The sequence below is a fragment of the Diabrotica virgifera genome, chromosome 9, assembly GCF_917563875.1.
Source record: "Diabrotica virgifera virgifera chromosome 9, PGI_DIABVI_V3a".
Taxonomy (NCBI): Eukaryota; Metazoa; Arthropoda; class Insecta; order Coleoptera; family Chrysomelidae; genus Diabrotica; species Diabrotica virgifera.
Genome location: NC_065451.1, coordinates 58,122,621 through 58,135,314, shown reverse-complemented (window position 1 = coordinate 58,135,314; position 12,694 = coordinate 58,122,621). Strand labels below are relative to the sequence as shown.

General features: G+C 29.7%; 1 protein-coding gene across 3 annotated transcripts in view; it reads right to left on the bottom strand.

Annotated features, from left to right (window-relative positions):
• LOC114339168 (dynein axonemal heavy chain 1-like) overlaps window positions 1-12,694 on the bottom strand; it is a 1,269,803-nt gene that overhangs the window by 1,217,386 nt on the left and 39,723 nt on the right. The gene's annotated exons all lie outside the window — the stretch shown is intronic.

Here is a 12,694-nt window from a genome sequence, read left to right as displayed (position 1 = left end):
AATTTTTTTTTAGTAAAAGTCATTTTTAATTAACAGTGAATGTGATTTTGGGAATAGAGAACTTGCTAATTTTTATTTTATTACATAATAAAGTTCATTTTCGTTTAAAATAAAATTTCACCAAAATTTCACGCTTCATAATTTAGAGATACAAATTTAAAATCGACTGTGTACTTAATAGTCCAAGTAATGAAGCTTAAAATAGGACAAAACCTCGCAATTTTTACAGAATAGATCGATTTGCCTGAGTGGATAGTCCAAGGATCAAAATCTATATCATGCCGAAAGGCGCTTTTATCATGGGGGTCGTTGCCACCCAATCTAGGGGCGGAAATATTTTATTATATTTTAATTGCAAAAGTTGGTAAAAACGTTCATTCTAAGCAAAAACGTTCTATACGTTTTTTTGATAAAATTGATAGTTTTCGATTTATTCGCTTTCGAACGTGTTAGTTTTATATCGAAAAAATCAATGTTTTTAATAAATTTTCTGCTAATAACTCCAAAAGTTTTCGTTTTATCAAACAAAACAACTTTACTTAACAAAAATGTACCCTTTAAAAAATAAACAAAACCGTTTTTTTTTAAACCTAAATATTGTAGTTTCAAAGTCAAAAGACGGGAAAACTATGCATTTTTCGAGGACAACTTGTTTAAACTAATTTGTACCTACTTAAAAATATCTATTTTCAGAAATAAAAGGAAAGTCTCTAGCTCAAAAATTAAGTAACTTATAATGAAAAGAATGTCAGTCCCTATTTTTTCAGCGAAAAGTGATCGCAAACAACCCCCTAATCACCACCCTAATCAAAATTAGTCATTGACCTTATTTGGTCTTTTTCATTTATATATTATTAATAGGTTTTAGAAGTTTAACCGGCATAGAACGATTAGTTTAAAAAAAAATGGAGTTAAACGAATAACGAATTTTTGTAGTTTAAAAAAATGGTTTTTCTTCAAAATAGCAATATTAGCATCAGAGATACAAAAAAATGTTTCAATATGAAATTGTAGCTTATTTAATTCCCAAGAACATGGTTTGCAAAAGATTTTTCTACGACAAAAATTGAGTGAGCTATTGACAATTAAAACTTGTAATAACATGCAAAAAACCACCTTAAGCAACCCTTTCAAAGTAACCTCTTTTTGCGACTGAGGATTTTAAAAATATTTAGTATTAATAGGCTTACAGATCTTGTAAACCCTACAAAATTATTTTTTACCAAACTTTCTAAGATAAAAAATAAAAAGTTATGGTTAAAAAATCAATATATTTTAAAAAAAAAAAATGAGAAATCAAGTTGGAAGCATAATAATGTAAGTTAGCGGTGTATTTATTCAATGGCCTTATTCACTTTTATTTATTTATGTATTATTAATAGATTCTAGAAGTTTAACTGGCTTAGAATGATTTGTTTTTAAAAAACTGGATGGAGTTAAAAGCGAATATCGAATTTTTGTAGTTTGGTAAAAATGCCATTTTCTTCAGAATAGAAAGATTAGCATCAGAGATACGAAAAACTGTTTCAATATAAAATTGTAGGTTATTTAATTCCCAAGAACTTGGTTTGAAAAAATGTTTTCTACAGCGAAAATTGAGTGAATCGTAAATGAGTAGGTATATCGAAAAACATTGATTTTTTATACAAAACACTTTCGCTAGCAAATAACTCCAAAACTATTAATTTTATCAAAAAAAATGTATAAAATATTTTTTACTGACAATGAATGTTATTATCAACTTTTGTAGTCAAAATATAATAAAAAATTTCCACCCTCGAGATGGGGTGGCAACCACCCCCACGGTAAAAGCGTCTTTCGGAATCAAATAGATTTTGATCCTTGGACTATCCACTACTTATTCTCAAATTTTCAAACAAATCGATCCATTCTGTAAAAATTGCGAGGTGAAAAGCTTCAGTTCCTGGCCTATAAATCATTTCAAGCGATCGAAAAAGCGCGCGGACACTTGTGACGTCATATTATTTGATCACATTATTTGATCAGTATTTTCATGGAGAGGACAATATATCCCTTGCGCATCTCTTTCAGTTCAGTAAAATTTACTTACCGCAGTCGTTAAGGAAATTTTAGATTTGGATAAATTTGCATTCATTGTTAGCGATATTTGCTTTCATTGGCAGAGAGCCCTAAGTTCCGTATTACTGACATAGTTGAGGAACTCCATGATAATGACGAAAAAGACAATTCTGAAAATAGTGACGTGCAGTGGCGGTTATCCCTTTAGGTCAATTGGTCAATGACCTCCCTGTAATAATTGTACAATCAAACGATTATAATGTAATTATTTCCTTAAAAAAAGAAAATTTTCTGTATTAAAAATGTTCGGAATACAATAGTATCGTTCAAAGTTAAATTTTGCCTTTATTGTATTGACTTTTCAGTCATTTTGTTGTTGTAAAATATAGCGACAAAGATGCTGCCAAAAGATTACCGATAAATAAACATGAAATACGAGCTGTTTGACAGTACCGAAAAGTCAAATTTATCTTTGACTGAAACTACCGCAATATTACTCTTAAACAGCCAAATACGAACATTCACGATGGTCAAGAAATTTATTTGACCTCACTGTGAGAATACAGCACTGGGATTCCGAACGTTCACGAAAATACGCTCTTATATGCAAGTTGGTACCATCGTGATCATTGACCGTAGACCGTAGATCTACGGTTGAGACGTGACTATCTACGCAGGGAGTAAGATTAGTTCGGAATTTACAAAGTTAAGTTAATTGCGTTCGTGATATTAATATTATTTTATTATAGATTTTTATAAAATGTCGATAGTGGTTAGTATAAATGAACTCCAACGCCAAATGAAATTATATTGAAGAAGAATCGATTTACTTTTTAAATCCGCATAAAAATGTAAGTTTTTATTTATTTTAGGTTTTGAGTTTAAGTAGTTTGTTGATAATCTGGCTGTTATAATTACATATTATATCATACTATTTATCTGATTTATTTGACAATTAGTAATGAAGACTTGTTCCTTTTACTTATTTCATATTTACTTGTCAAATAAAGATCCGCTTAAAGGACATCGCACACATCTTATGGAAAATATAATGTCTTTCAAATTCAATAAAATTTATACCAATAGATTCGTTTTAAATTAACGATCAAATCTTATCATTGCGCCAACTCTCTATTTTCAAAAAAAAGAGCAGAAATTGATATAAATAAATCTGAAATGAAATGGGTAGGTACATAATTTAGAGAGAGAAAAAATATTTTAAAATACCCAAATTTTCGGTACTCCATAAATCAGCGGATTAGTTTCACTAATCCGCTTAGGCCCAGCGGGATTTAAGCTGTTATGAATAGCACTCAGAGCAATAATGATTGTAAACTAACATTTTATGGGCTCCAGAAATGTGATTTCGATAAATTTTAATTGCAATTTGCGCCGTAATTAATCATAATTAAGAGTTGGCGCAATGATAAGAATTGATCATTATATTAAAACGAATCTAATCGTATAAATTTTATTGATTTTGAGTGACATTATATTTTCCATAAGATGTTTGCGATGTCCTTTAAACAACATATTGCAAAATAAGTTATAAGAAACCAGTACAAATGATGGAATATAGACAAGGCGAAAACGGCGGGTTCGTTGGGAAAAATATTCCCATGAGATATTTTTGCATAATCACATTAGTGAGACATCCCAGAATAAGGTTCATAAAGTCGCCCACGTGAAAAGTGGGCCAATTTTTTTTTAACAATTTTTTTTTTAATCAAATTGCAAAAATAAATATTTTTGGCCCGATCTAATTTTTTTTTAGATTTTTTGGACCATTCTGGACAAAAAAGGTCTCTTATAATTTTTCTCTAAAGTTAATCTTTTTTGAGTTATAAGCAATTTAAAATTTGAAAAATGCGAAAATGGCCATTTTTAAGACTTAATAACTCGGTTAAAAATTATTATTATGAAAGTCAGAAAGTGACTAAATCAAAGTTTAGAGTCTCCGCTACATGATCCTGAAGAAATCTGTGTCTTAAATTTACTACTAAGCTGTTATTTTTAATTAATAACAATGAGCGGTTACATCGTATTGACGCGGTTGTAAATGTGAGTGCGAGTAAGATCCACATAATTGGACTGCTGGAACGGCTTCTCTCTCGCACTCAGCATTTACAGATGCCGTACACGTGTATGGCGCTTATTATTTTTACTTAAAAATAACAGCTTAGTAATAAAATAATGACAAAAATTTCTTCAGGATCTTGTAGGGGAGGCTTTAAACTTTGATTTAGTCATATATTGACTTTCATAATAATAACTTTTAACCGAGTTATTAAGCCTTGAATATCGCCATTTTTCGTTTTTTTCAATTTTAAATTGCTTATAAGTCGAAAACGATCAACTTTAGAGAAAAATTATAAGAGATCTTTTTTGTCCAGAATGGTCCAAAAAATTCAAGAAAAAACTGTTCGGGCCAAAAATATTGATTCTTGCAATGTGATTAAAAAAAAATTGTTAAAAAAAATTGGCCCACTTTTCACGTGGACGACTTCTTGAACCTTATTCTGGGATGTCTCACGAATGTGATTATGCAAAAAAATCTCATGGGAATATTGTTCCTTTCGAACCCGCCGATTTCGCCTTGTCTAATAAGAAATTATTTAAAATGGGATTTGTAGGTCTTAAAACGTGGACGAATGTGAAACTCTGAAATCCACTGTATTTAATATGATCGAAGTATGTTCAAATGTAGGGACGTAAAAATTTATCGTGCAAAAATAATTATGTGTCTCGAAATTTACTTGAATGTCAACATACAGGGTGAGTTTTTAGTGCGGGATCGGTCGATAACTCCATTATGGTATAAAATATCGAGAAAAGTTGTTAAAAAAAATGTAGGCAGTGATATTCTCCACGCTTGGAAAATATGTCTATTTCTACAGGGTGATCAATAACTGCGTGGTATATCAAACATATAATTTTTTAAATGGGACACCCTATATATTTTTTCATATTTATATTCCCCTCATAATTCTTGTTCATATAATATATGGTTTTGCATTACTATACAGAGTATTTAACAAGTTATGACCATTTTTATTTCGAAATCACTATGAGATTAACACCCTGTATATAAAGAAGTAATTCGTAGACAATAATTTGTTTTATGTAATAAGATAAAAAATATACTGTAGTTTTTAAATTAATTCCAATTCACATCATTGACGAATATTTGTATACAGGGTGAACTACAAAACCAAATTACGATTTTCTCTATTTTTTTAAATGGATCACCCTATATTTTATTTTTCAACATTATTGTATTTAATATACTCTTTCGTTTTTATATAGCATTCCCTATATCTAAACTGATTACTTTCCGAGATATTTTTAGTTTTCTTCAAATTTCGGGAATACATCCAATTTTTCTAGTAGAAATAAGTTAGTATTCAGTGATAATTAAACAAAATTATTTTTTTAGATAAAAAACTAACACAAAATATAAACCATAGCAATATGCAGTGAATATACCAATAAATGTGATATTAAGAAATTATTATATTTCCCTAATATACAAGAATCGTAAAATTCTTACAAAAAAAAATTTGTATTGTATATAATAATATAACAAGATTATTTTTATTCAATAAATAACTTACATGAAACATAAATCAAAACAATGTACAACTGATGTAACAGTTTTTAGATTGGTATATCAACAGCATTCTAAGCCAAGAATTTTTTAGTAGAACATTCGTTTTTATAAGGACTTTTAAACTACAAAACAAAATTACGATTTTCTCAATTTTTTTTAATAGATAACCCTATATTTTATTTTTTTTTGAAATATTGTATTTATGATACTCCTTCATTTTTATATAGCATCTCCTATACCTAAACTTATTAGTTTCTGAGATATTTTTAGTTTTCTTCATTTGCTGGGAATACATTCAATTCTTATAAATATAAATAACTTAACAAATAAGTATTATGTAATAATATAACAAATATTTTCATTCAATAAATAACTAACAAAAAAATAATAAACCATAACAAAATTTAATGAATGTACCAAATAATATGATGTTAAGGATATAAGTCTAAAGTAAATGTTGAAAATGACCACTTTCAACGTCTATGCAATTTTGTAACCGATATTCAAATGACCGAGCCACATTTCTAATATTTTTGTAAGTCAATATTATTAAAAGCTTCTTTTATTCTATTTTTCATATCATCAAGCGTTGTTGGATGCTTCTGGTATACAAAGTTTTTTATATAGCCCCACTTGAAAAAAATCAATTTTGGAAGAACTGGAGCACCGTCGTATAAAAACCTCAACCGTCAAAAAATGTGGACCAATCACATAATCTCTAACAATATCACCTTAAACATTTATAGATCACCTAGTTTGACTGTTAACAAAGTAGAGATTTCTTGATGCATATTAATGAAATTTAATATGAAAATTATTTTATTAATAACTGAGGGTCACAATCTGCAATTATGAATGTGTTACTAAAAACTTCTTGTCTTAGAATTCTGTTGATATAATAATCTAAAAACTATTAAATTAGTTGTATATTGTTTTGATTTACGTTTTGTGTGAGTTGTTTATGAAATAAAAATAATCTTGTAATTTTATTATAGACAAGATACCTATATTTTTTTGTAGGAATTGTATGATTCTTGTATATTAGGGAAATATGATAATTCCTTAATATCACATTTATTGATACATTCATTGCATATTGCTATGGTTTATATTTTGTGTTAGTTATTTATTGAATAAAAATAATTTTCTTTAATTATCATTCAATACCAACTTATTTCTACTAGAAAAATTGAATGTATTCCCGAAAGTTGAAGATAACTAAAAATATCTCCGAAAGTAATAAGTTTAGATATAGGGAACGCTATATAAAAATGAAAGAGTATAATAAATACAATATTTTTGAAAAATAAAATATAGGGTGATCCATTTAAAAAAATAGAGAAAATCATAATCTGCTTTTGTAGTTCACCCTGTATACAAACATTCGTCAATGATTTCAATTTGACTTAATTTAAAAACTACAGTATATTGTTTATCTTACTACATAAAACAAATTATTGTCTATGAATTACTTCTTTATATACAGGGTGTTAATCTCATAGAGATTTCGAAATATAAATGGTCATAACTTGTTAAATACTCTGTATAGTAATGCAAAACCCTATATTATATGAACAAGAATTATGAGGAAAATATAAATATGAAAAAATATATAGGGTGTCCCATTTAAAAAATTCTATGTTTGATATACCACGCTGTTATTGATCACCCTGTAGAAATGGACATATTTTCCAAGCGTGGAGAATATCATTGCCGACATTTTTTCTAAATAACTTTTTTCGATATTCTATACCGTAATGGAATTATCGACCGATCCCGCACTAAAAACTCACCCTGTAGATCCTTAAATCATAGACCAGGATATTTAATCGATTTTTAAACACATAACCTATTGAATTTTTGCATTGTATCCGAGATGACGTCAGATAAAGTCTAGAATTGAAAAATGGGTGGACAGTGGACATGCATAATTACATTTCCAGTGCATAAAATTCATCCAACAGTGCATACAGATTGTAGTATTTCTTTTTCTGCGTCTAGAGTAAATTTATCAACAAACGTACAGACTCGCGTTATTCGTAACTCAGCCTTTTTTTACGTTGGACCCAGAAGTGTGTCTGGAATGAAAACCCATTGTTTTGCTTAAATTAGGGCCATAAATAAGCTTCTTTGTGAAAACTAGTTCCTGTCTAAGAGCATTTAAATTACACAATCTCGTCTAGATCAATAAATTATCTAAATCTAAAAACACTGTAAACCTAATGGTAGGTCCTAGATATAATAATTTAGGACTACCACAGGGATCAGTATTGAGTCCTCTTTTGTTTTTTATGTATACTGCAGATTTGCATAAATAGGTCTGGATCCCGCGTATGAAAAAAAAGTTGATTAATAGCAAGCTGAAAATTTGTTAATAGCTTAAGGGTGTCTAGTCGGATAAAATTTGATATATGGGAATACTGGAATAGGGGCAGTTATAATTGTGGAACAGGTTAAAAATTTGGAACGGTCAGACCACGAAAACGGCACATGTATTGTGTCCGACAGAACAGACTTAAACTCTTAGAACAGAGATTAAACTCTCATGCAAAAATCAGACTGCTATTTATCACCAAATGGGAGTTTTAATGAGTGGAACATGCAGAATTTGTCAAATGACAGTAATTATTACAGGTGATAAATACCAGTCTGATTTTTGCCTGAGAGTTTAATCTCTGTTCGGAGAGTTCAAGTCTGTTCTGTCGGACAAAATAAATGTGCCGTTTTCGTGGTGTGGCCGTTCCAAATTTTTAACCTGCTCCACAATTAAAACTGCCCTTGTTCCAGTGTTCCCATATATCAAAGTTTATCCGAGTAGGCACCCTTAAGCTATTACCAAATTTTCAGCTTGCTATTAATCAACTTTTTTTTCATACGCGGAATCCAGACCTAAAAGTCCCTACTGTCATTTTTAAATTTCAAATAATATAATAGCTGATGATTTTCTTCTGTATTCACAGGCCAAAACTTATGATAACTCAGAAAAAACCTTAGTACGAATTCAATATTGTGTTAGTTCATGGTTGAATCAAAACGGATTCGAAATAGCTCAAAATAAGTCTACTGTCTGTATTTTCACTAGACATAATATCCCAAAAATAGGGAATTTAAGACTTAATGGCTACGACTACGCATTTTCTTCTTCCATTAAATATTTGGGAATGATTTTGGATCGTAAATTATTGACTTGGAAATTACATATTGACTTTATGATAAATCGATGTAATAAGGGTCTAAATTTTCTTAAAGCAATTTCAAGGACTTGGTGGGGAGCTGTGTTGAAACTTCCTTGCTTTTATACCGATCATATATTAGATCTATAACTGATTATGGATGTATTCTATATGGATCAGCTTCTAAACATATTTTAAACAAAATAGACGTTGTACAGAACTTAGGACTCCGTATCTGTTTGGGAGCTATGAAATCAACTTCAAATAAAGCTTTACATGTAGAAGCTTAAGAAATTCCACTTAATAATAGAAGGACATAATCTCAGCCAAAAATTTTTAATGAAAATTCATTACTTAAATATCGTTCTTTACCAAAATGTTAACATGCTGAATGTAGCGGATTTAACTAATAAATACTGGAAGCTAAAGAACTCGTCTCCACTTTTCGAGGATTTTCAAGACATGTCAAATTTTGACTGTGATTATAACGTGATTGATGGCTTTGGACTTGAAGATTTTCATTATCTTTTATATACACTTAAATTAGTAAAACCAAGTTACCATGAAAACAGTGATATTAGCTCAAACATCTTAAGAATATTCTTAGAGAATTGGCTAGACTCTGTAAATATATTATACAGATGCATCTAAGACGTTAGTTGGCACTGGATGTGCCTTTACATACCTGCTACTAAAATAGAAAAATGTTTATGAGGCCCTGCAATATTTTAAAAAATCAGAAGATATAGGTATCTGCAACAATTATTTCCGATTCACTCTCTGTTCTTCTTGCTATTCAAACTATAGATTTTCCCAATAACAATTCAAATATTTATATCCTACTAATTAAGAAAATTCCTTTTTGAAATTTATAAAAATAAAAGAAGAGTGAACTTTTTATGGGTTAAGGCTCATATAGGACTAACGCATAATGAATATGTTGATAGTTTATCTAAAAAAGCTATTGAGTATGGTACTTCAAATAATCGTAAGTTTTGCATATCTGATTTAGTTAACACTATTAAGCATCGAGTTAAAAATCAGTGGAGTCAATTATGGCGGGATCTTTGTAAACATTCCAAATCTCAGTATTCACTGATTCGACCTTCTGTTCCAAATATGATTTGGTTTAAAAATTATGTAGTACCTCGAAGATATATAACAACATTAATCAGAATGAAGTTTGGACATGCATGTTTCCCTCTACATCTAGCAAGAATTCAAGTTTTTGATTCAAATCTTTGTACTGAATGTCAGAAGGTGGGTGATTTAAAGCACACTTTCTTTGAGTGTACAAAATACAATCCATACACCTATAATTTAATCGAAGATTTAATAAAATGTAATGTTTTTCCTCCTTTGATATATCCTATCTATTGTCTCTGAACAGCAAAAATATATATGATTGTTTAATGAAATTTATCTCTGAAACTATAATTAACCTCTAAATTTATTAATCCTGATAATTTGATAGGTATATTATGTACATATGAAAAAAGAAATAGAAGAAGATGTATAATGGAAAAATGTGGTGAGCAACTTGGATAGTCCATAGCGACCAGCTGCAGCTTTTGAACTGAGTAGAAAGCTGTGGAAGAGTTTGCTATGGAACTCTAAGGACCTCGTTGCCTTCTTTATGCATGAATAGAAAACAAAAAAGTTGTGACTGGCTAATTGACACCCAAGTCTATGCCATAAAACAAACAAAAAAAAACTAATGTTTTAAGCAATTAGTAAATGTTAGCTTACATTACGTTACATTAAGTAATTAATGCCTGGTTGCACCAACAAATTTTAAGCTCCAGCTTAGCCCAGCTCCGCTTATACATATGGCCCCTTTAACTGTCATTTACGTTGCACCATAATTTTCGATTCTTATCAATGCAATCCACTTGGTAATCTATAGGTCTTTTCATCGTTTGTTATTTGTTTCGAGCTTCTGTCATATGTTGTATACCCTGTGTATAATATTAATATACACGGATTATACGACATATGACAGAAGCTCGAAAAAAATGAGTTTGAATGAAAAACACTATAGGGCTTTTCATCGATTGTCATTTATTTCGAGATCTGTCATATGTTGTATACTCTGTGTATAATATTAATATAATTGAATTATACGACATATGACAGAAGCTCGAAACAAATAATAATAATAATAATAAACTCTTTATTACACAGACAAAATAAAGAAGTACAAGTACCAAATATAACAATATAGGAAAAAAAAAATCTCTGTAAAAGGGACAAGAGAACAACATGGCACAACACGAATGCTGTGCCTGCTGATCAAAGCTCTGGCCCTTTTTTAACAATTAAATAACATTTTCTGCTGGCATATATAAATCAAATATATAACAGTTATATTACAGTTTAATAGAAATAAAATAAAAAAGAAACAATACAGGTGATAGGACATGAAAAGTAATGTTTATAGGGTATTATGTGTTGACTCAAGAAGATGTAATTTCATTTTTCTTTTGAATGAATTAATAGGTAGTTTTTTCATTGATTCAGGGATACTATTATATAAGTTGTAAATATTGTAAGAGTATGACTTACGGAATGTGGTTGTTTTGTGGATGGAGATATCAAACCTTTGGATCTGACATTAATATTGTGAACGTCTGTCCTAAACTTAATTCTGTCATATAGATATGGCGGACATTTTGTTACTATTATACGATGATAGAGACAAAGGGCATGGAGTTTTCGTCGGTTCGCCATATCAAGCCATTTAGCATCCTTAAGCTTATAGGAGACACTCTTATACTTCCTAATACCGTAAATAAATCTAAGGCATGACTTCTGCACCTTTTGTATTCTATTTATATCAAACTGGTCAAGACAAGGACCATACACGACATCTCCATAATTGAAATGCGATAAGACTAAAGACTCCGTTAGTAATATTTTATGCCTAGAGCTTAAAATATGTCGATGCTGAAATAATATTTTTAATGAACTGTATGCTTTTTGAATACAAGCCGACACATGTTTTTTAAATTTAAGATCAGAATCTAGGAATAAACCCAAGCTTTTCACATCAGTAAAATTAATTTTATTATTTTGCAACAAAATTTGAATATTTCTCCTAATACTATCTTTGTTTTTACCGAAAACCATAGCGGATGATTTAATAGGATTTAATTTTAGTTGATGTTTTTCAGATTCAATTACGAGTTTAGATAAATCACTATTAAGCTTTTCTGAAGCACTTGCCAAATCTGTAGGAGAAAATGTATAATACACTTGAGTATCATCAGCATAACAATGAACACTAACATTATCTAAATTGGATGTTAAATTAGAAATATAAATACTAAAAAGAAGTGGCCCAAGGATAGATCCTTGCGGAACACCTCTAGATATATTTAATAAATCAGAAGCTCCACTGTTAGTTTCGACATATTGCTGCCGATTACTAAAATAACTTTTCAATCATTTAATCGCATCTAACGAAATTCCGACATAGTGTAAAATACCAAACAGTAATTCATGAGAAATAGTATCAAATGCTTTAGAAAAATCAAGAAGAATCAATACAGTACATTTATTCAGGTCTGTCCCTTTTAGAATATCATCCACAATATTTAGCAAAGCAGTGCTACAGCTATAGCCACTGCGAAAGCCAGACTGGAAGGAAGGAAGTATTTTATGTTTATCTAAGTGACTTTTGATTTGGAGATACATAATGTTTTCTAAAACTTTTGATAGTACAGGTAACAGACTAATAGGTCTTAATTCACCAAGCTCTTTTACTTCCTTTATTTTAGGAATCGGTAGAACTCTAGCAATTTTCCAAGCATCGGGAAAAACATTATTTGCCAAACAAGTATTAATTATGTCAGTTACATAACGAACAATG